Source organism: Scyliorhinus canicula, chromosome 7, assembly GCF_902713615.1.
Source record: "Scyliorhinus canicula chromosome 7, sScyCan1.1, whole genome shotgun sequence".
Classification (NCBI taxonomy): Eukaryota; Metazoa; Chordata; class Chondrichthyes; order Carcharhiniformes; family Scyliorhinidae; genus Scyliorhinus; species Scyliorhinus canicula.
The window spans coordinates 103918763-103941547 of NC_052152.1; the positions used below are offsets into that span (position 1 = coordinate 103918763).

General features: G+C 47.6%; 1 protein-coding gene across 9 annotated transcripts in view; it reads right to left on the reverse strand.

Annotated features, from left to right (window-relative positions):
- shroom2a (shroom family member 2a) overlaps nt 1-22785 on the reverse strand; it is a 334620-nt gene that overhangs the window by 23183 nt on the left and 288652 nt on the right. The window contains exon 1 of one of the 9 annotated variants that reach the window (XM_038802585.1): nt 15650-15839. The exons of the other annotated variants lie outside the window; for them this stretch is intronic. The gene's annotated coding sequence lies outside the window, so the exon portion shown is untranslated. Of the gene's footprint in view, nt 1-15649; nt 15840-22785 lie in introns of those variants that run through there. 9 annotated transcript variants of the gene reach the window in all.

A 22785-nucleotide genomic window follows, 5' to 3' on the forward strand; every position in this document is an offset into this window, starting at 1 on the left:
TAAAGATACAGGCTACTGATTAAAATTAACGTATTTGAAGGTACCAAGATATTTACAGAATCATCTACACTGGTCAGCAGAAATAAATACTGCATTGAATTACCAAAATATATTTAGTTTATAAAGCAAACATTTAACGTTTGTATTGACAGAAGTGTAAAAGTTAACAAACCAAAAAGATTAGCACGTGATTTCCATTTCATCCAGCTGATGGTGCGACCACAGAATAAAAATTGGATTCAATTTGAACTGGTTTTTGGAGCAACCAAGGAGCTGGATTAGGGATTTGTCCCTATCTATACTCTGATCTCTGGCTTTGTAACTCTGATAATTAAGAAAAAGTCTCATGACATATTTGTCCATCCATGGAAGGTTAGTTGTATATGAATGGCACAGCTCTGTTCTTTTGTAGAAAACGGAGTGGGAAATTAGGAGACAAGATAGCGATGATGTTTGGCCACCTCAGGGAGAACCTTTGTTTGAGGGGATGGGCAGAGCTTTGAGAGAGAGCATCAATGCTGTTCTGAACAGTTACAGGAAAGTGGCTGTGGAAATCGACAAGAAAGTTCATGAAAGTTGCCACCGATCAGGCTTTGCCAAAGGGTTCAGAACGAATGTCCCTAACAGACAAAAAATTGCAAGTATTGCCTTGGCTGTTCTGTGTAAGTGGCATGAGAACAGCATAGTTATTTAAACTGATGTTTAATGGGAGCTAGTGTGTTAAGGTTAAGAAACTGCATGTCATGCTAATGTTAGAGCTGAAGTAAAAGTTTAAATATTGTTTTATTTTCTTTTGTTATAATAGTTTGTTTATAAAATAGGGTGGTACGGTGGCACAGTGGTTAGCATTGCTGCCTCACGGCCCTGAGGACCCGGGTTCGATTCTGACCCCAGGTCACTGTCCGTGTTTGCACATTTTCCCCATGTCTGCGTGGGTCTCACCCCCACAATCCAAAAAGATGTGCAAGGTAGGTGGATTGGCTGCATTAAATTGCCCCTTAATTGGAAAAAAGAATTGGGTGCTCTAAATTTTAAAAAAAATAAAAAATAAATAAAATAACCAAGCCCTATTTCTTATATTATCACTCCTGGAACAAATCGATTTTTCCACAACGCATTAAAACTTTAAAGTTATGGCACCTGGTTCAATATCTTAGCCACTTTTAAGAGCTGACCAGGTGTCTGTAACACCATTGGATATTGCTCGACTGCCAGTCAAACAACCTTTCCTGCCTCATCTCTGATATTTTTATGGCTAATTAATGGAAGTGTCCAATTAAAATTCATTATAAGTGTATCAGTTGTTTTGTTTTTAATGATTTTTTTTCTCCAGTGGCTTCTTGCAGCAGAGACTCCTCACTAATTCATAGGATTTCGGATCAGGCGTAGCCATTCAGCCGCCCAACCATCCCATAAGGTCGTGGCTGATCTGATTGTCTCAATGTCTCATCCGCTTTGCATTCAAGGTTAACCCTTGGCTTCCTCGTACATCAGCAATCTGTCTAATTTTGGCTTGAATACATTAACCCAGCCTCCACTGCTTTCTGGGGAAGAGAGCCCCACACACTAACAATCGTTTTGAGAGAAAACATTTTCCTCATCTCCATCTTAAATGGTAGACTGTTCTTTCTTAAACCCTGGTTCAAGTCAATTCCACAATTGGAAACATCCTCCCAGTATCTACCGCTTCCTCTCAGAATCTTGTATATTTGAATGAGATTACTTCTCATTCTTCTAAACTCCAATTGGAACAGGACTAACTTGTTCAATCATTCTTCACAAGATAAACCCTCCCAGGAATGAGTCGAGTGAACCTTCTCTGTACTGCGTGTAACTAAATTATATATTTGTTCAAATAAGGAGACCAAGGGTGGGATTTACCAGCTGATCACGGCGGCGGGAAATTCCCGGCGATGAGGGGTGCTGTCACCAGGAAATCCCATTGACAAGGACGAGGTTGGTAGATCCTGCTGGTGGGCCGCCTTCGCTGCCAAAAAACACGCGGTGGGGCAGCACGGTGGCTAGCATTGCTGCCTCACGGCACCAAGGTCTCAGGTTCGATCCCGGCTCTGGGTCACTGTCCGTGTGGAGTTTGCACATTCTCCCCATATTTGCATGGGTTTCGCCCCCACAACCCAAAGATGCGCAAGGTAGGTGGATTGGCCATGCTAAATTAACCCTTAATTGGAAAAAAAAATAATTGGGTACTTAAAAATTAAAAAAAAAACACGCGGTGGGGTGATCGGTAAATCTTACCCAATGAGTGTACACACTTTTGTAGATGTGGTCTCAACAACAGTAAAACTTCCCTACTTTTAGATTACATTGTCCTTGCAATAAATACCAACATGCCGCTTGCCTTCCTAATCACTTACTGTACCTGTGTACTAACATTTTGCAATTCATGTACCAGAATGCCCAGATCTCTCTCTACCTCAGAGTTCTGCAATCCCTCTCCCTTTAGTAATAAACTGCATTTCTTATTCTCCCAGCCACAGTGGGCAAGTTCACTTTTTCCCATGTTTTATTCCATCTACCAAATCTTTGCCCACTCATTTAACCTGATTATATCACTTTGCCGACTCCTTACTTCCTGTCGGCAACTTCCTGTCCTATTTATCTTTGTGTCACCGGAAAATGTAGCAAACATACATTTGGTTCCTTTATCCAAATCAATGATATAAATTGTAATTAGTTGACGCCCCAGCAATGATCCCTAGGGCACTCCACTGCAGCTTGCCAACCTGAAAAAGACCCATTTATCCCTGCTTTCTGTTAACCAATCCTTTATACATGCTAATATGTTACCTTCTTCAACCTGTAACCTTATCTTGTGTCATAACATTTTGAGTGGCACCTTATCAAATACCTTTTGCAAGTTCAAGTACACCACATCCACAGGTTCCCCTTTGTCACTCTGCTTAATATTTGCTCAAAAAAATGTAATTAATTAAAAACACTGTCTGATCAAATAATATTTTTCGAAGTGTACTACTATAACTTCCTTAATGATGGAATCGAGCAATTTCCTGATGCCAGACAAACTATAATTTCCTGCTTTCTGTCTCCCTCCTTTCTTGAATAAAGGTTACATTTGCTATTTTCCAATCCACCAGGACCCTTCTCAAATCTAAGGAATTTTGGAAGATTATAGCCAACACCTGGGGCAGCACGGTAGCATTGTGGATAGCACAATCGTTTGACAGCTCCAGGGTCCCAGGTTCGATTCTGGCCTGGGTCACTGTCTGTGCGGAGTCTGCACATCCTCCCCGTGTGTGCGTGGGTTTCCTCCGGGTGCTCCAGTTTCCTCCCACAGTCCAAAGATGTGCAGGTTAGGTGGATTGGCCATGATAAATTGCCCTTAGTGTCCAAAATTGCCCTTAGTGTTGGGTGGGGTTACTGGGTGATGGGGATAGGGTGGAGGTGTTAACCTTGGGTAGGGTGCTCTTTCCAGGAGCTGGTGCAGACTCGATGGGCCGAATGGCCTCCTTCTGCACTGTAAATTCTATGATCTATGACCTCTGTCATCTCTGCAGCCACTGTTAAGACGCTAGGGTTCAGATCATCAGGTTCTGGAGACTTGTCAACCTTTCGGTCTAATAGTTTTCCGAGTACCTTTTCCCTGGCAATGGTAATTTAGGTTCCTGGAAAATTCCTAGAGAACCCCAAGGGGGTTTGGCCTCACTAGGTCCAGGGGAGGTTTCCCAGCCTCACCCTCGTGGTGACAATAGGTGAAAACATGGCAGCCTAAAGTGGAAAGGCCCAATCTGCATCTTACCATCCCTTGCACCAGCAGATGTGCATATGGGTGAACAATAAAAGATGGTCAGTAAGAGAATATTCAGACCAGTATCCATGTACAACAGGGGGGGGGGGGGGGGGGGGGGGGGGGGGGGGGGCGGGAGCTCGACACAATGTCCACATCAAATATCTGTCCACCCGGTCAAATGCCCTGCATTGCCAGCCTTTTTGTGATATTGTTTCAGATTCCCTATAGCTTTAGGTATATAACATATAGCGCATAACACACTCATACCCACCATCACAGCTTCCGAAGTCAGATTGGCCTTCCTGATAGTTAACCCTTGGAAGGCGTTTGGGTCCGGATGGGATCCCTGGTCGTGCACACAGAGCCTGCGCGGACTAGCTGGCAGGTGTGTTCGCGGACATCTTTAACCTGTCCCTACTCTGCTCCGAGGTCCCCACCTGCTTCAAGAAGACCACCATTATACTGGTGCCAAAGAAGAACCAGGCAATGTGCCTCAATGACTATCGTCTGGTGGCCCTGACTTCAATTGTAATAAAGTGCTTTGAGAGGTTGATCATGAAGCACATCACCTCCATACTCCCAGAATGCCTTGATCCACTGCAATTTGCATACCGTCGCAATTGGTCCACAGCAGACACCATTTCCTTGGCCCTACACTCATCCCTAGAGCATCTCGACAACAAGGACTCCTACAACAGATTCCTATTTATTGACTACAGCTCCGCCTTCAACACCATAATCCCAGCCAAGCTCATATCAAAGCTCCAAAACCTAGGACTTGGCTCCTCACTCTGCAACTGGATCCTCGACTTTCTGACCCACAGACCACAATCAGTAAGAATAAGCAGCAACACCTCCCCCACAATAGTCCTCAATACCAGGGCCCCGCAAGGCTGCGTACTTAGCCCCCTACTACACTCCCTGTACATACATGACTGCGTGGCAAAATTTGGTTTCAACGCCATCTACAAGTTTGCTGATGATTCGACCATAGTGGGCTGGATCTCAAATAACGACGAGTCACAATACAGGAGGGAGATAGAGAACTTAGCGGAGTGGTGCAGTGACAACAATCTCTCCCTCAATGCCAGCAAAACTAAAGAGCTGATCATTGACTTCAGGAAGCAAAGTAATGTACACACCCGTCAGCATCAACGGGGCCAAGGTGGAGATGGTTAGCAGCTTCAAATTCCTAGGGGTACACATCACCAAAAATCTGTCCTGGTCCACTCACGTCGACGCTACCATCAAGAAAGCACAACAGCACTATACATTCTCGGGAAACTAAGAAAATTCAACATGTTCACATGAACTCTTACCAATTTTTACAGATGCACCATAGAAAGCATTTTATCTGGCTGCATCACAGCCTGGTATGGCAACTGCTCGGCCCAGGACGGCAAGAAACTTCAGAGAGTCGTGAACACAGCCCAGTCCATTGCACGGACCTGCCTCCCATCCATTGACTCCATCTACAATTCCTGTTGCCTGGGGAAAGCGGGCAGCATAATCAAGGATCCCTCCCACTGACAGAGAAATTTCAGCTAGCTGGGGGGAACGAGCTACGGTACCTGCAGCTCAAAAACTTCCTACGAAAGGAGACAAGGACGTACCCACAACCGCCACGACAGACACTACTGGAAGACCTACTGGACGCAAGTATCCTAGAGAAAGGGAACTGTAGTGACATGTATGGCCGACTGGTAGATAGGGACGACACCGTACTGGACGCAACAAGAAGGAAATGGGAGGACGACCTGGGGATGGAGATAGGGTGGGGACTCTGGAGCGAAGCACTGCATAGGGTCAACTCCACCTCCACGTGCGCAAGGCTCAGCCTGACGCAACTAAAAGTGGTACATAGAGCCCACTTAACGAGAAACCGTATGAGTAGGTTCTTCCCGGAGGTGGAGGACAGATGTGAGCGGTGCCAAAGAGGCCCGGCCAACCACGCCCACATGTTCTGGTCTTGCCCCAGACTTGTGGAGTACTGGACAGCCTTCTTCGAGGCTATGTCCAAAGTGTTGGGGGTGAGGGTGGAGCCATGCCCGAGAGTGGCGGTCTTCGGGGTTTCAGACCAGCCAGATCTATTCCTGGGGAGGAGGGCGGACGCCCTTGCCTTTGCCTCCCTGATCGCCCGCCGTAGAATCCTGTTTGGCTGGCGGTCAACAGCACCGCCCAGAGCTGCAGACTGGCTGTCCGACCTCTCGGATTCTCTCCAAATGGAGAAAATCAAACTCAGCATCCGAGGGTCGGACGACGGCTTCCACAGAACGTGGGAGCCATTCATGCAATTGTTCCGGGACCTGTTTGTGGCCAACGTACAAGAGGAAGAATAGTCGGGGGAAGGTAGCCGGCGGGGAGGGGGGGGCTACGGGCTCGTTACGGGGGTTTGATGGCTAGCTAAGGCCCAAAACCAAACTAAATAAATGCCAATAAACATGTTGGGGAATGTAAAATATGTATGCCGGCAAAGAGGGGGAGGCCGCAGTTATTACTACGAAGATGCTCACCTGTAAATATATATGTTAATTTTTGCGTGTTTTTTTTTCTCTCTCTAACAATTTGTAATTTGTTCAATATAAAACATGAAAACTGAATTAAAAACATTTATAAAAAAAAGGATCCCTCCCACCTGGCTTACTCACTTTTCCAACTTCTTCCATCGGGCAGGAGATACAAAAGTCTGAGAACAGACTAACAGACTCAAAAACAGCTTCTTCCCAGCTATTACCAAACTCCTAAACGACCCTCTTATGGACTGACCTCATTAACACTACACCCTGTATGCTTCACCCAATGCCAGTGTTTATGTAGTTACATTGTGTACCTTGTGTTGCCCTATTATGTATTTTCTTTTTATGTACTTAATGATCTGCTGAGCTGCTCACAGAAAAATACTTTTCACTGTACCTCGGTACGCGTGACAACAAACCAATCTACTTTATTTAAATTTTGGAGAGGCACGGAGATTATTTGCAACTCAAACACCACTCAAAACATCTTCTAAAGATTTTCCAATCTTCTTCAAAAACAGCCACAGTTGCATCAGGATACTGAAAAAAACTTGCATCTATATAGCGCCTACCACAACATCGGGATGTCCCAAAGTGCAGTCACCGCTCTAATGCAGAAAATGTGCGCACAGCAAGATCCCAGTAACTGCAGTAAGATGGTGCCCCGATAACCTGCTTTCATGATATTGGCTTAGGGAGAAATATTAAACAGGTGGCCGAGAGAGCTCTCCTGCTCTTCTTCAAATCATGCCGTGGGATCTTTTACATCCAGCTAACAGGACAGGCACACACACAGTTCAAAGTCTCAACTGAAAGTTCCCCCCCTGCCCCAACCAGGAACTGCACTGGAATATCAGCCCAGATCGTGTGCCCAACTCCCTGGTGTGGGACTTGAACCTCCAACCTCTGACTCGGGGGCAGGCGTACTTGGCAAACATTTGCCTAGTACACAATGTGCCCAGAGTACAAACCTCTAAACAGTCTTTGAAGTAACAGGTTGCCGGGCCGTTCTGGTTGGCAGTCTCCCCGAGGGAGGTTCCCCACAATACATTACTCATGCGGATCGGAGGCCAGATTTAGTGGCACAGAATCAAATTGATCAGTGCTCCAGTTTAAGTTTCCCAAATTCAGATTAAAGAGCAGTGAGGTAACAGAAGGAAAGAGAGAGGAGCACTGCTCCTTCTTTGGAGAGGATTCAAACCAGGCTCCCAGTGGTGCAATAACAGCATTTGAAATGCCCATTTCACTCAGACGCTTCATGCTCGATGGTAGGTGTCAGGGAATAACAGAGCCACAGAAAAACGATCCTTTTGAAAAACATGAGTCATGAGCATTGTGTCTTTCTCCCACGAACTCCTCTGACCCAACCAAAGTAAACATTAACTTCTTGCACAGTGGTGGTGACAATGTGGCATGGTGTTTATGAATTTACAGCAGGCAGGTGTGTGTATATTATGGGCGCCCTGGGATATTGGATCAACATAAAGAGAGCAGTGGGATCCGACTCCTTGGATCCCTGGGAAAGCACACTTTGGCAAGTGAATACACGTACCTCTGGCTGCCACTTTCACAGAATCACAGAATTTACAGTGCAAAAGGAGGCCATTTGGCCCATCGAGTCTGAGCCGGCCCTTGAAAATAGCACCCAACTTCCATGCCTCCACCCTATCCCCATAACCTCACCTAATTATTGGACACTACGGGACAATTTAGTGTAGCTAATCCACCTAACCTGCACATCTTTGGACTGTGGGAGGAAATCGGAGCACCCGGAGGAAACCCACGCAGACACGGGGAGAACATGCAAACTTCACACAAACAGTTACTCAAGGCTGGAATTGAACCTGGGTTCCCTGGAGCTCTGAGACAGCAATGCTAACTATTGTGCCATCGTGCGGCCCCAACTTTCTCCCCCCCCCCCCCCCGCCAGCAATACAGATCGCTAGCAGGGTACTCTAAATAATTGGGTACTCTAAATTAAAAAAAAAAAATTTTGTTTTTGTTTTAAAGAGTACCCAATTTATTTTTCCAATTAAGAGGCAATTTAGCGTGGCCAATCCACCTACCCTGCACATCTTTGGGTTGTGGGGGCGAAACCCACGTGCACATGGGGAGAATGTGCAAACTTCACACGGACAGTGACCCAGGGCCGGGATCGAACCCGGGTCCTCAATGCAGTAGGCAGCAGTGCTAACCACTGTGCCACCATGCTGCCCAATGCAGAGGTACTGATGCTAGTTATAGTGCTGCTAGCCCTTGGGCTAGCTCACACTACCCAAGTCAGCAGAAGGTAGAGGCTGTGTTTAACTCCGAAATACCAAGGGAGTGATGAACTTTAGACTTCAAGCACTTTGTCTTTTCGCTGCTTTCTGCCGTCTACTCATTTCAGATGAGACAGCAAGATTTTCCAATACCAACAATCCAGAAGCTGCTGGTTCAGAGGTTTGAGAGAGACGCTCTCAGCTTTAATCCCTCACTAATAAGGAGTCACATTTACGGGGAGTTTCTGTAACCTCAGGATGTCGCAAGGTGTTTTACAGCCAATGAGATGCTTTTTGTAGTAATGCAGGAAGGGAAGCAGGCAACTTGCACACAGCAAACCCCCACAAACAATGGACAAGGAGCAGTGAATCAGTCTGTGTGATGGCCGAGGAAGAAATATTGGTCTGAACGCAGATGGAAAACTCTCCTGCTCTTCTCTGAGTAGCACGTGAGAGGGAAGACAGGACCTCAGTGTAACATCTCATCTGAAAGACAGCACCTCTGACAAAGCATCACCTCTTCAATTACTGCACTGGAGTATCGGCCTAGAGCACATACCCATGTCTCTGGTATGTGATGTGGTCCCTTAACCATCAGGCTTTGAGGAACCTAGTGAGTCATAGCTGAGACCTCCAAGGAGTCCTCCATGAGAATTGCAGATGGGGGGAGGTTACTTGTCCGTATTAATCTAAGCACCCAGATAGGCCTTAAATAAGCATGATCTCCCCCCCTCCTCACCTCTCTTGCCGTTATGGTATCCAATTGCAACTTCAATAGTATGATTATGATGTATCTTTGCACTGTCTCTAATGTTAACCTCTCCTCAGTACTCTGAACTAGATATGGTGCTTGAGGTGCAGTCTGAGCACAGACCTGTCCATTTGATACTGCTCTTGTTCTATGGTTCAATGTTCTGTTAGTGTTCTCGATGTTGAGATTAGGGGCTCAGTGGGTGGAAGTTTCGGACATGGGCCCTGTGGTATCGCAATCCTCTCTTACTCCTCTCCCGCCCAACCCAATAGTCCTGTCATCCACAATGTGCTATCTGTTGCTTTTGGCTGTCAGTAATTAGGTAGAACGCATTTTGTGGTAGATGATGCAAGAATCTAACCTCACCAAGAGATAAATCTGTTCTGTACCTGAGGGACAACAGCTCTCGTCAATAAATTAAAGAACAGCTCACTTTGCTTTTCTCTGGAAACTGTTCCAGAGTACGAATCAGAAGAATGTCAATCTCTAAACAGTCATGCCAGTTTGTTACGAGGCCCTGAATCCGTGACTGTATCGTTCACCTGGAACTCTCAGAAAAGAATTGCACTTCCTCCATGAACCAGGCCATGCAAATCTCTGCTGTCCACGTCCTTAAGGCACCTTGTCCTGTTCATCGCCGTGCTTGCTGACCAACCTTGTTCCCCAGTCCACAACACCATGAATTCAAAATTCTCACCCTTATGTTAAAAGCCCTCCATTGTCCTCACCAACACAGCCCCCACATCCCCACTCCCGTCTCTGAAGCTTGTCCAGCCCTATAACTCTCCGAGACCTCGGCACTTCTCCAATTCCAGCCTTCTGTGCATCGCCATTTCACTTTACTCCACCATTGATGACCATGCATTCAGCTGCCTAAGCCCTAAGCTCCGAAATTCCCTCCCTAAACGTTTCTGTCTTTAAGCGGCTCCTTTAAACCTACCACTCTGACTAAATGTTTGGTCTTCTGCACTAATGTGGCTCAGCGTCAAATTGTGTTTGATATCGTTCCTGTGACGCAGCATTTCATCACGAGAGATGCTACATAAATGCAAGTTTTGTTGTTGCTCTGTGCTTTACTGTGAATTGCAAACTCTACAAGTTGTGCTAATCTTTTTATTGATGAGTGTACAGATTGCCAAGTATACTCCCTGCGCAAACTTCAAACAGCCAAGGTTTGAACCTTGAAATGTTTCATTACTCCATGGCCCAGGTTACTTGAGCTTTCACTATTCACAGTTTGTAAATCTGTCTCTGATACCCCTCCCCATCCAACTACATTAGCCAAGCCCCCCTTGTGGCTCCTCTTTACCCTCTCTAATATATTTCCTGCCCTCCCTGGCCCCTTGATCTCAGAGCCATTTACTTCAATTCTCCCATTCCGTTTGTCTTTCCCCCCCCCCTGCAGGTTTAACTGTCCCCTGCAGTCCACTTCCCTTCCTGTTAACCAACCCCACCCACCCCCATCCACCCCTTGCACTCTCCCAGCTCAGCACAGCTACCCACCCATCTGTTGGTTTCAGCCATACTGAACAAACTCACTGAATGTATTCATCCTCAAGATGTGGGCATCACTGACACCAGCATTCACTGACCACCCAAGCTGCCCTGAGATGGTGGTGGTGAGCCTCAGTAGAGGTTTGATATTACTGAGCAGCCATTTTGGAGGGACGGTCAGAGTCAGCCATGTTGGTGTGTGATTGGGCAGCACAGTGGTTAGCACTGTCATCTCACAGCTCCAGATTCAATTCTGGCCTTGGATGACTGTATGTGTGGAGTTAGAACCTTCTCCCTGTGTCTGCGTAGGTTTCCTCTGGGTGCTCCGGTTTCTTTCCACTATCCAAAAATGTGCAGATTAGGTTGGGTTACGGGAGTAGTCCTAGTTTAGGGTAATCTTTCAGAGGGTCACCATAGGCTGCTTTCCCCTTTGATGGGGAGAGCTGACTGGTGGTGATTTAACCTGAGGATCACCACACCTTAGGCGAGCAGCAAGGTTGAGATAACAGGGCCGTCAGCCTTCAGCCGGTATGGGATTTGAACCCATGCTTGCATTGTCTTTACTGCACTAGGGTAGAGCGGGAGCCAAATTATTATTTTCTTATTCATTGTGCGATGTGAGAGTCGCTGGCAATGATGACATTTGTTGGCCGTCCCTAATTGCGCAAGAGGAGGTGGAGGTAAACCACAGGGAGGGGAGGAAATCAGGGAGACAGCTGCCAGGCTGTTGTTTATGCTTGACTTTTTACCAAGTTGTTGTTTATGCTCCACTCCAGCCTCTTGCTATCTTACCTCATCTGAATCTCCCATTCCTTCTAGTCCGCTAAAACAGAACACGTTTTTAAAAAAACATTTACAATCCACTGTGCCTCCTCTGGCCCTCGCTCCAGCTCCAATGCCGGTTTTGCCTGGTGGGGCAATTGCCTCCGTTCCCCTCCCCTCATTTGCACTTCTGGTTAAAATCAGGGGCCAGGATTATCGCATTAGTGACACTTCCCCCATAAGGAACCACCACATTCCAATGGGTGCATCCGGGTACCTGGGAATTCTATACTGCAGTCCACCAGAAAGGGCTGGATAACTCAACTGTTTGGCAAAGTGCCACTTTCTTCAATGGAAATGACCCCCTCCTCCCCACAAGGTCTGCCAGAGGAAGAGAAAACTGCAAAAGGGTCGAGGGGCACGGGCGGGTGGGAAGGGAGGAGGTCTCATCCCCCAAAATGTTTTTTAAAAGGATTTTAATCAGCCAGAACTGGAGAGAACTGCATGCTATAATGAAATGAAATGAAAATCGCTTATTGTCACAAGTAGGCTTCAAATGAAGTTACTGTCAAAAGCCCCTAGTCGCCACATTCCGGCGCCTGTTCGGGAAGGCTGGTACGGGAATTGAACCGTGCTGCTGGCCTGCCTTGGTCTGCTTTCAAAGCTAGCGATTTAGCCCTGTGCTAAATGCTGCCTTCCCACCATCAGCCCTGTACTGCACGGTAGCTCAAGTGGATAGCACTGCGGCTTCACAGCGCCAGGGTCCCAGGTTCAATTCCCGGCTTGGGTCACTGTCTGTGCAGAGTCTGCACATTCTCCCAGTGTCTGTGTAGGTTTCCTCCGGGTGCTCTTGTTTCCTCCCACAGTCCAAAGACATGCAGGTTAGGTGGATTGGCCATGATAAATTGCCCTTAGTGACCCAAAAGGTTAGGAGGGGTTATTGGGTTACGGGGATAGGGTGGAAGTGAGGGTTTAAGTGGGTCGGTGCAGACTCGATGGGCTGAATGGCCTCCTTCTGCACTGTATGTTCTATGTTCTACCCTCTCTCCCACTCTCCCCACCCAATATACCCATGGATCCCCAACTTAGCTGTTTCAGCTCACCTCTCCTAACAGTGGCTGACGTGGGCCGGCTACAAACATTGAAAGAACACGTGACCAGTGGCTGTAGACTGCTGTAACCCCCCCCCCAACACCACACACACACTAACAGTACAGATCTCTGCGGTGCGGGGGGGGGGGTGCTCAGCACCTTGGCATTAGCAGGCGTTGTGAGCAGTGCCTGACTGCCATGAGAGGTCACTCTGTGAGCTTTTCGAATATCGGCCAGAACAGCAGAGTGTATCAAACATGAATGGCACACAAACTCTGGGCTGATGCCCCTCACAAACAACAGCCTCTTTTGCATCGGTGCTCCAGAACAGTAAAGCCTTGCTGTAAGGCAGTGCAGAACCACTTAAAAGGGCCAATCCTGCAGAAAGGAGGCCAACTGCATTTAAAAAGATCTCACCACTAAGCGCACAAGTGACTTATATCACTATAGAAACACAACAACTTTATCTGTATAGCACCTTTAGCACACAAAAATGTGGAAAGGGGCTTCGCAGAAGCACAACTTGACAAAAATATATACTGAACTGACAGACAGATGGCTAAGATCTTGATCAGAGAGTAAGGTTTAATGAGCATGTTGAAGAGGAGAGATGGAGAGAGACAGAGAGAGATGGTTGGAAGGCAATGTACGCTGTAATTTGTTTTTGTAGCGTGTGAGCGATTTGCTTAGGTATGTGGGCCCTTTAAATTTTCTTGCGCCGACGTGCACGCATGGTACCTTAAACGGGCTGAATAGCACTGATGGGCTGAATGGCCTCCTTCTGTACTGTATATTCTATGTTCAAAACCGATTCAGCAACTCTAAATGGGCTAGCACCAGTGCCACGTGGAACGCAACCGGTTCCAAGGGAAATGGCACCAGATTTGCTGGGTCCGTGATTGGCGCACATGAGGCCCACACACCGCAGCCACCCTTAAATGATCCATTCCCACACACACACCGTCCCAACCAACAGGATGGCTGCAAGGAAAAGAGCGCTATGGTTCAGGGATGCTGAGCTGAACACCCTCCTGGACGCCGTGGAGAAGGATGACCCTGTACCCCGTCCCGGGAGGAAGGCCACCGGGCGCCGCCATTCGTTGTGCCTGGGCGCAGGTGACAAAGGCGGTCAGCGTCGTGGGCAATGCCGCCCGGACTGGGCAGCAATGCAGGAGACTACACGACCCCCTCAGGGTGAATTGGCTGCTCTGTGCCCCTGGCACTATACCCGCACTCCCACATACCCATAACTCGGCTCCTCCTCCCCAATGGGACGGCTGAACCCCCACCTTGCCCCACATGCTAGCATCCATGCCAGCCGCAATGACTGGGTGCCCTGGCCACTGATGCCATCATCTACCCAACCCCTAGGCAGCATGCTTTGGACAGTCTAACAGTGTCATTGTTTATGTTTTGCCGCATCCACCCCCCCCCCCCCCCCCCCCCCCCCCCCCCCCCCCCCCCCTCCAGGAGAAGGCTGCGCATAACTGCCGGGAGCGGGAGATGACTGGAGGGAGATGACCAGACCTGCAGCCCCTCACCATGCCTCAGCAGAGCTTGGGTGTGGCCCTGGGTAGTCCCCCGGTGGGTGGCTGCCAGTTCGGCGGGGTGTTCGGGGGCGGTGAGGCGCTGTGGCGGAGGTGTGGGGGCAGGTGCACCCATACAACTGGTGCCACTGTGTAGAACCAGGGGCCGTAGTGTTTGATCAGTGGGTGTTCAGCAAGATGGCGGTCAGTGCCTGGGCACTGCCCCAGTTCCATGGGGGGGTACCCTGGGTGCTCGGCTTGCCCTCGCCCCCCTCCTCGCCACCAGCCCCGGCATCCCCAGCCGCAGCTGCACGGCCAGTGTCAGGGCCAGCAGCCCACAGTCACTCCATGCCATTTGGTACCGCCGCTCTCTCGCTCAGCAGCCAGGACGCCAGGTTTACAACTTGCGAGAGCACAAGTGAACAACGCCGTCGGTAAATCGGCCATCGGAGGCGTTGAATCACAGAGGCCCTGCGGCATAGGGCGTCAGGCCCGCTAATGATATGCCGACTGTACTTTCAGCCCACTCGGCGAGCGATGCATTTACGCCAGTTTCTGGGTGCTGTGGTCTCCCAATTTGGCGCCAAACCTGCGCCTACCGCGATTTCGGCGTCGGAAGCTATTCACTGCCCAATCGCGTTTCTCGATTTTGCCATTGGTAAATGGAGAACCCAGCCCCCAGGCATGACCTCCAGTGCTGGAGTGAAGAAAATATCATACAAGGCAAAAGCTTGTCAAACATTATCACTTCAAACAAGACACTGCCCCTTTAAAGGAACCATAAGGGAGCTGAAACCCCAACGTCAATATTTGGATTCTGTTTACAAAGGCAGCAGAGTCCTGCTTTCTGCCCAGTGCATTCACACAGTGAGATGTTAAAGGGGACTTTCACTCCCAACCGGGGTGCAGAGTTGGGAGGATGTGTAAAATCAACTGGCAGAAGGCAAACTTTCCTCAGAAGCTGGCAGTCGGTGAATTACCTGCAGAATTACCTGACAGTCACAAGGCTTTTTCTTTCACGTCCTGTGATCCACCACAACTCTGGCACCATTACAACAAATTCAAATAGATCTGACATGTGCTGAGCATTCACTCCCCCTTCATTTGCATTTCAAAGGTTTCACGAAAAACCCTTCTTTTCATAACATGTTCTAGATTCAGCCAGAATTCTGCAAGTCTTAAAAAAAAGAGCTGTCTCCTTCTCTCCACTCCGACACCCTCCACCTCTCTAACCACCAAACCACCCCCCCCTCAAACAAACTTTCCTTTGGACCGTGAAGAAGTGTACGTGAGAGGTAGAGTGTGACATAAAAGGATGTGCCAACACCAGAAGAGAGGAACAGCCCAACGAGTAAACACACAGCAGTGTCAAGTCACTTCAATAACAGTCCTGGCTCTGAAAATTCCTAAACCGCAACTTTAAAACAGCGCTGGATGTTTGCAAACAAATTCCCCCATTACTTCTCCAGAGAACTTACCTCCATCTGCTATAAAAAAAACAGTCCTACCCCCTCAGCTGGAGGTGACACTCTCCCTCTCTCTGAAGTTTAAGCGAGGGGGGCCCTTCTTTGCAACACGACCACCTTTCAAAACATCCCGACCGTTCCAACTGAGTGAGCTCTCACTCCATGCTTCCCAGAGCAGGCTGGCTTTGCTGTAATGATTTATAGTCGAGAGACAGTCTCACAGATGTTCCACCCACATCCCCACTCCCTCTGTGCCCCACCCATACCACACAGCTGATTGGCTGAGGCTGCACATTACAACACGGGCAGTGACCTCACCCAGTCAGAGGGCTGCACCGACCCATAGCTTCAGTCTGGATTTCCCATCAAAACGTTCCACAAACCCTTCCAAAAATGACTAAAGAAAACGCTACACCTTCAAACCAAAAACCTCAAGTTAAAACATTAATTTGTGGATGACATCCCCACAGTAATATTCCACCCCCCTCTCTATTTCAACTGATGACAGCGTTAGAAATCGTGCCAACCATCGGTCTGTTTCCTTCAGAGCAGCGAGGGTTAAAATACGCTTTCATCGAAGTGCTCAAAATTGTGAGGGGATTTGATTGAGTCAACATGGAAAAACTGATTCCACTGGCAAGGGGGTTGGTAACCAGAGGACACAGATTTAATATCATTGCTGAAAGGAACAGAAGGGAGTTAAGAATAAATACTTTAATGCAGCGAGTTATGACGATGGCGCACTGTTGGAGAGGAAGGTGGAAGGAGATTCAATACTAACTTTTCAAAAGGAATTGGATAAGCCTTTGAAAAGGTGATTTTTTTTCCCCAAGGTAATGTGGACAGGGCAGTGGAATGGAATTATTTGAATGTTTTTTTCAAAGAGCATGTTCGGACTTCCTTTTGAACTGTAAGACTCTACTAATATTCAGATTGGGTTTTGCTTTGCTACCTGTGACTTTTTAAAATATATTAATTTAGAGGATGTGGGCGTCGCTATGAGCCAGCATTTATTGCCCATCCCTAATTCCCCTCGAACTGAATGGCTTTCTCGACCATAGCAGACAAGGAGCTAAAAGTCAACCACGTTACTGTGGGTCTGGAGTCACATGTAGGCCAGACCAGGTAAGGACAGCAGATTTCCTTCCCTAAACGGCATTAGTGAACCAACTTTTTTTTTTAAAACAACAATCGACAATGGTTTCATCACCATCATTGACTTTTAGTTCCAGATTTTTATTGAATTCAAATTTTACCATCTGCGGTGGTGGGATTCGAACCCGGGTGTCTTCTGGATTACTAATTCAGTGACAATGTCACAACGCCACTGCCTCCCCTTTCCACTTTGAATATTAGTAGAAGACAAAACAAAGGGTTCTGAATTGCCTGGATAGATCCTGATAGTAACTAAAGTGAGTCGGAGAATAGGTACAAAAGCAAGGGAGTCATGATAAGCCTGAGTATGACAGTTGTTTGGACTCATCTGGACTTTTGCATCCAGTCTGGGCGCCGCATTTTAGGAACAATATGAAGGTTCTTAGGTGGAATAGAGAGTATGATCCCAGGAATGAGGAACTTCAGTTAAGTGGATAGATTGGAGAGGTGGGGCTGTTGACCTTGAAGAAGTTTAAGAGGAGTTTAGAAAGAGGTATTCAAAATTATGAGGGGTCTGGACAGAGTAGATAGGGAGAAACTTCCTGGTTGGCATTAAGGGTCGAGAACCAGAGGGCACCATTGTAAGGCAACTGGCAAAATGAATAATCATGCCATGAGGAATGCACTGCCTGAGGAATAGAAAAGAGCCAACGTTCATCGGACTCGAAACGTTAGCTCTTTTCTCTCCCTACAGATGCTGCCAGACTTGCTGAGATTTTCCAGCATTTTCCTTTTCGTTTCAGATTCCAGCATCCGCCGTAATTTGCTTTTATGCACTGCCTGAGAATGTGGTGGAGGCACATCCAATCAATGCCTACAAAAGCTAAGTGAATAATCACTTTCAGAGAAAGATGTTGCAGGGCAGTGGGGAAGGGCAGGAGTGGGAAGCGGAGTTGCTCTTCCAGCGAGTCAGGCTGATCACAATGGGCCAAATGGCTTCATTCTGTGCTGTAAATCATTCTATGATTCTATGACTGTGAAGTAGGCTGAATGGAGGCAGTAATATAACACAATCATTTCATGGGTTATCAGTTTCTGCTTTACTACTTCCCAGTTTATCTCCGATTCCGATAGCCAACATCTTTGTCCAAAGGAACTTTGGACTCCTCAGCACTCTAACAATATGAGGCCTTTTCTGATTTCCACCAACCTCCAACCTCCCCCCCACCCCACTCAAAAACAAAGGTACAGAAAGAGAAAATAATGCACAATAGGTCAGTTGGCAGCCGAGGAGAGAGAAACAGAGTTAACATTTCAGGTCAATGACCTTTCATGACAACTAGTTTTGCCAGTCTGTAATACTATCTCTGTCTCTCTCTCTGTCTCTGTCTCTCTCCCCCCCACCACCATCCACATCACTACCACAGATGCTTTGTGGGCTGCTGTATATTCCCAGTTCTGTTTATTTTTCAGCATCTGAAGAACTTTGCTTTTGTTTGAAAATGAATGATATTAGGATGATTAGATGGAACACACCATCACTCCGGGACAGGATTAAGCATTCCCAGATCAGACCCGCACTGCCAGATGCAGTCAATCCAGTTTGGTTCACCTGCCCCCTTGAGGCCCCAAACCCCATACTCACGAGGGTTAATTTTCGTTTTGGAGTACGTGGGTAGTTTATTTAAACGCACTGCTCCTTTACATATTTTTCTGCTCTCAGGCACTTATTTAAAGAGCCCGACTTGTGTGTGGCCTTCTGGAGCACTTATGGGGTGCTGCACAGTCTGGAGGGGGCACTGCATTGAACCAGTGAAACACTCCCTGGTCTCGCTCACTTTCACAATGGCTCAGCTTTGACTTGGTTTTAAGTCTTCCGGTTGCCCCAGAATTCTCCTGGAGACCAGGCGGGTGAGAAGCATTATGGACAATGGCACGATGTCCGGTGTGGATGGGCACTGGGTACCGATTCCCCACGTGAAGGTTGCCTTAGTTTGAGGCCTGATCAGCGCTCCTTGATCCACTCAGAGGCTCTGAGCCACCAGACCACCCATGTACTCGTCTCAGTTTCCATGCAAATAAAGGACACCCTGACAAAAAAAAAGAATAATTTCCCTTCAGGTTTGCTGTGCACTTGTAACTTCATCTGGTCTCGGTTTACTGCAACCTACTGGCCTCCCAATGCTCAGTCAATTGAAGGCTCACGTGCCTGTCGTGCATGGGAAATGAGCAGTCACCCGATTTTGCCTCTCCTCTTGTCCAGCACTGATTCTCATAACCTCATACACTCTGTGCCAGGAGGCTAGTCTGGTCTCTGACCAAGCTCACCATGTGTTGACATGTGAAGCAAGCCAGCGGCTGAAGGAGCAGACACTCTGGCTTTGGTGTCCATCCTCTGGACAACTGCCCATTGTCCCGGGCGTGTCAGTCATGAATTCCTGCTCTCATGATGAACTTGCAAAAGTTTTTGTTTATAAATTTAGAGTACCCAATTCATTTTTTTCCAATTAAGGGGCAATTTAGCGTGTTCAATCCACCCCTCCTGCACATCTTTGGGTTGTCTGGGGTGCTTCGTGAGGCAGCAGGGCTAACCCACTGCGCTGCCGTGCTGCCCTACTCACGAAAGTGTCATGCACACTCAAACTCTAATTGCCATCTGCCTGCATTACCTCCCTCTCTCCCCTTTCTGAACTATCAACTCCTCACAACAGCAAGGCCTCCATTCATGGACATCAATCGAAAGTGGAAGCCATAACTGATTTGCTGTGTTTTTCTTTTAGCCCAGGGTTTATTGAGACTTTCAAACAAATCTCACATACAAAACCCTTTAGCATCATTACGCAGAGATTTTCCTGAACCTTTCTTGTTAATGAGTATGACATTGCTGAGGCAAGGCAGCCATCTTATAAGGTCAACAAAACTACGGGTGAGAAGGTCACAATGTTTCTGCGCGGATGGAAACAGGCTGGCAAACTGCTCTGGACGCAGGAAACATAGGATGTGTAGGGCAACCACTGACCACTCGATAATCACGGGATTCTACTGCAATAGAAGTGGATTTCCACTGCGTGACTACTACACTATGGGGTTAGCTTAGCCTATACAGATAGCAGGCTTTTGTTATTTCAGCTGTGAATCAGCAGTGCTGTTTACACAGACTCCACAGTTTATAAAGAAATGATTGTGCCACACCAGCAAGAAAAGTGCTGCTGTAGGTGGCTTCTTCCTCCCCCCTGGCATCTGCTGGTAATAGGCCGCACGGTTGGTGTGCACCATCTCTGGGACTGCTTAACTGTTCACAGCGGCAAGGCAGGAGCCCCGAACACAAAACTCCACACGCTGTGAGAAAACAGGACAGACGTACCTCACTCATTTCACATGAGGCCATTGAATCCGCTTAATACCTTTTCTCTTGCACACCCCCAATTTCCTTTACTTTGCCTTTGAGGTCCGTGCCACTGGCCATCTGGACTCTGAGCTCCGGTACTCCTTCCCCAGGCCACTTCACCTCTCATCCCCCGTTTTATAAAAAAACTCCTTGAACTCTTCTCCTTGGCTGGGCATTTGGCCCACCTGCCTTTATACTTCACCGCTGGCTCAGCATCAAGCATTATTTGTCCAATACACTCCTGTGCTGCAATCTGGCACATTTTATTGCTTGCTGTCTAAATGCAAGAGCTTGTTCCAATCAAACAAAGCAGTTTTAATTATTGTTTGTCTCAAATTGCACCCAGGAGCCACTCGGTCACATTTCCAGCAAAAACAACAGCCTTTTTGCACTTGAACTGTAGGAGGAAGGTCTTTTCAATGGGACCACTCGGGACTAGGCTAATCTTACAAGAGGGGACAAGTTTGCATTGCTATCCTTTCACAACCTCAGGATACCCCACTGAAGTAATGTTAAAGTGCGGTCATGTGCTGCAAAGTAGAACATGTGACAACCAATTGCTGCACAGCAAGCTCCCACAACAGCAATGCGACATGATGTGGCTGAGAAATAATAATAATTTTTGTTTATTCGTTCGCGAGATGTGGGCGTCAGTGGCTGGACCAGCATTTGTTGCCCATCCCCGAGGGCATTTAAGAGTCAACCACATTGCTGTTGGTCTGGCATCGCATGTAGGGCAGACCAGGTAAGGATGACAGACTTCCTTCCCAAAAGGGTCTTAGTGAACCTGATGAGTATTTAAAAATAAATTTAAAGTACTCAATTATTTTTTTCCCAATTAAGGGGCAATTTATCGTGGCCAATCCACCTACCCTGCACATCTTTGGCTTGTGGGGATGAGACCCAAGCAAACACGGGGAGAATGTGCAAACTCCACACGGACAGTGACCCAGGGCTGGGATCGAACCCGGGTCCTCAGCGCTGTGAGTCAGCAGTGCTATCCACTGTGCCATCCCCGAACCAGGTGGTATTTTACGACAATCAGCAATGGTTTCACGGTCACCTTCAGACTTTTAAGTCCAGATGTTTTTTATTGAATTCAAATTTCACTGTCTGCCGTGGTGGGATTCGAAAACCCAGGTCCCCAGAGCATGATTTTGGGTCTCTGGATTAATAGACCAACGACAATACCACAATGCCACTGCCTCCCCTTATTGACCAGGACATCTGGGAGAATTCCACTGCTTTACTTTGAAATAATGACCATAGGGTCTTCAACACCACCTGAGAGGGTAGACAGAGTCTCAATATAACAGTTCATCCAAACTATGACACCCCAGACAATGCAGCACTGCTTTGAAGCCAAGGTTGGTTGTTCAAATCTCTCCCGACTCAAGAGCAGAAAGACTGAGTGAGGGATGGCACCTTAGTGGTGTCAGTTGATTTTTTGTTATGGTTGAGCTCGTTTGAAGGCCAACTACAGGAATCATTGGATCTAACGAGGCCTAAACATCTCCATATCCTTTGAGGTTGCCAATTGCTTATGTCGCGGGCAGAACTGATCTTACACCACAGCAAAGAACTGGGTGATAGTCAGCCAGCCGTTTTCCACCCCACTCGACCACTGACCTCTGATCAAGCCAGCTTCCCAAAGGCAGGAGGACGAGCAACTAAACAGTCCGCTTGCCGCACTCAGATGCCTCAGAGCCAAAGGAAAGCCCTCCCTGGATACAAGTGGCTGACAGCTGCAGTTGTGCCCACACCCTCCGGGAGCTCTATTCCGTCAGATAACTCGGTTAGTTTCAACCCTTTCGGTGCAAGCATTTGACTGCTTTGGAAACATGTCTTCTCGATGCCAAAGAAGTATTTTCCCTATGGTGCCAAGTTCTGACAGAAGGTTGAGAATGGCCGTTGCTTCTGTGCCAAGGTAGGGGGAATGGGAGGAATCAAAAAAGGGGCAGAAGGATTGTGCCCTCAGGCAATGTGCTTCAGAGACAGCGCACTGGTCCACCCAGCATGCCGCAGGCCTCTCATATAGCACCTCTCATCCTGCCTAGATCAGTGTCATCTCCAAGGAGGGGGCAAAACCAGATAAAAGCCCAGACCAATTCGCCGGCGAATAGAATCCTGCAAATTCCTCCCCGTCACCCTTCGGTGATTGAAGCCAGCCCACGAGATCACTCTGGCCCCGATTAATGTTATACTGTAGAGTACAAAGTGATCTCCAACACAGACAGAAAAAGTCCAGCTCTCGATGGAGGAATCCAGTCAGTCAGAGTTAATTGCAAAGGTGGCAGTCTGTCCACAGGTTCACCAACACCATGGAAAAAACACACCTCCCAACGTTCAATGACCCCTGGTTCCCCTAATTCAGGAGAAGTAACCGACCTACACAAACACAATCACGTCCCTTGATCATCTTGTATTCCTTGATCAAATCACCATTTTGTCCGCACTTTGCTAAAATAGGCAGCTTTTGTGCTCTTTCCAAAGCTTTAATATCCTATGACATATGAGACCAACAAACTGGGCACAGCATTGTGACTGAGGCCTAATGAAGGGCAAGTTCAAGGACGATATGGCAGGGTGGGTTTTGTTGTGAATTGCCCTGCGAATGTGCTTCAGCTTCTCAGACTGACCATGGGCCAATAAAAGACTCAGATCA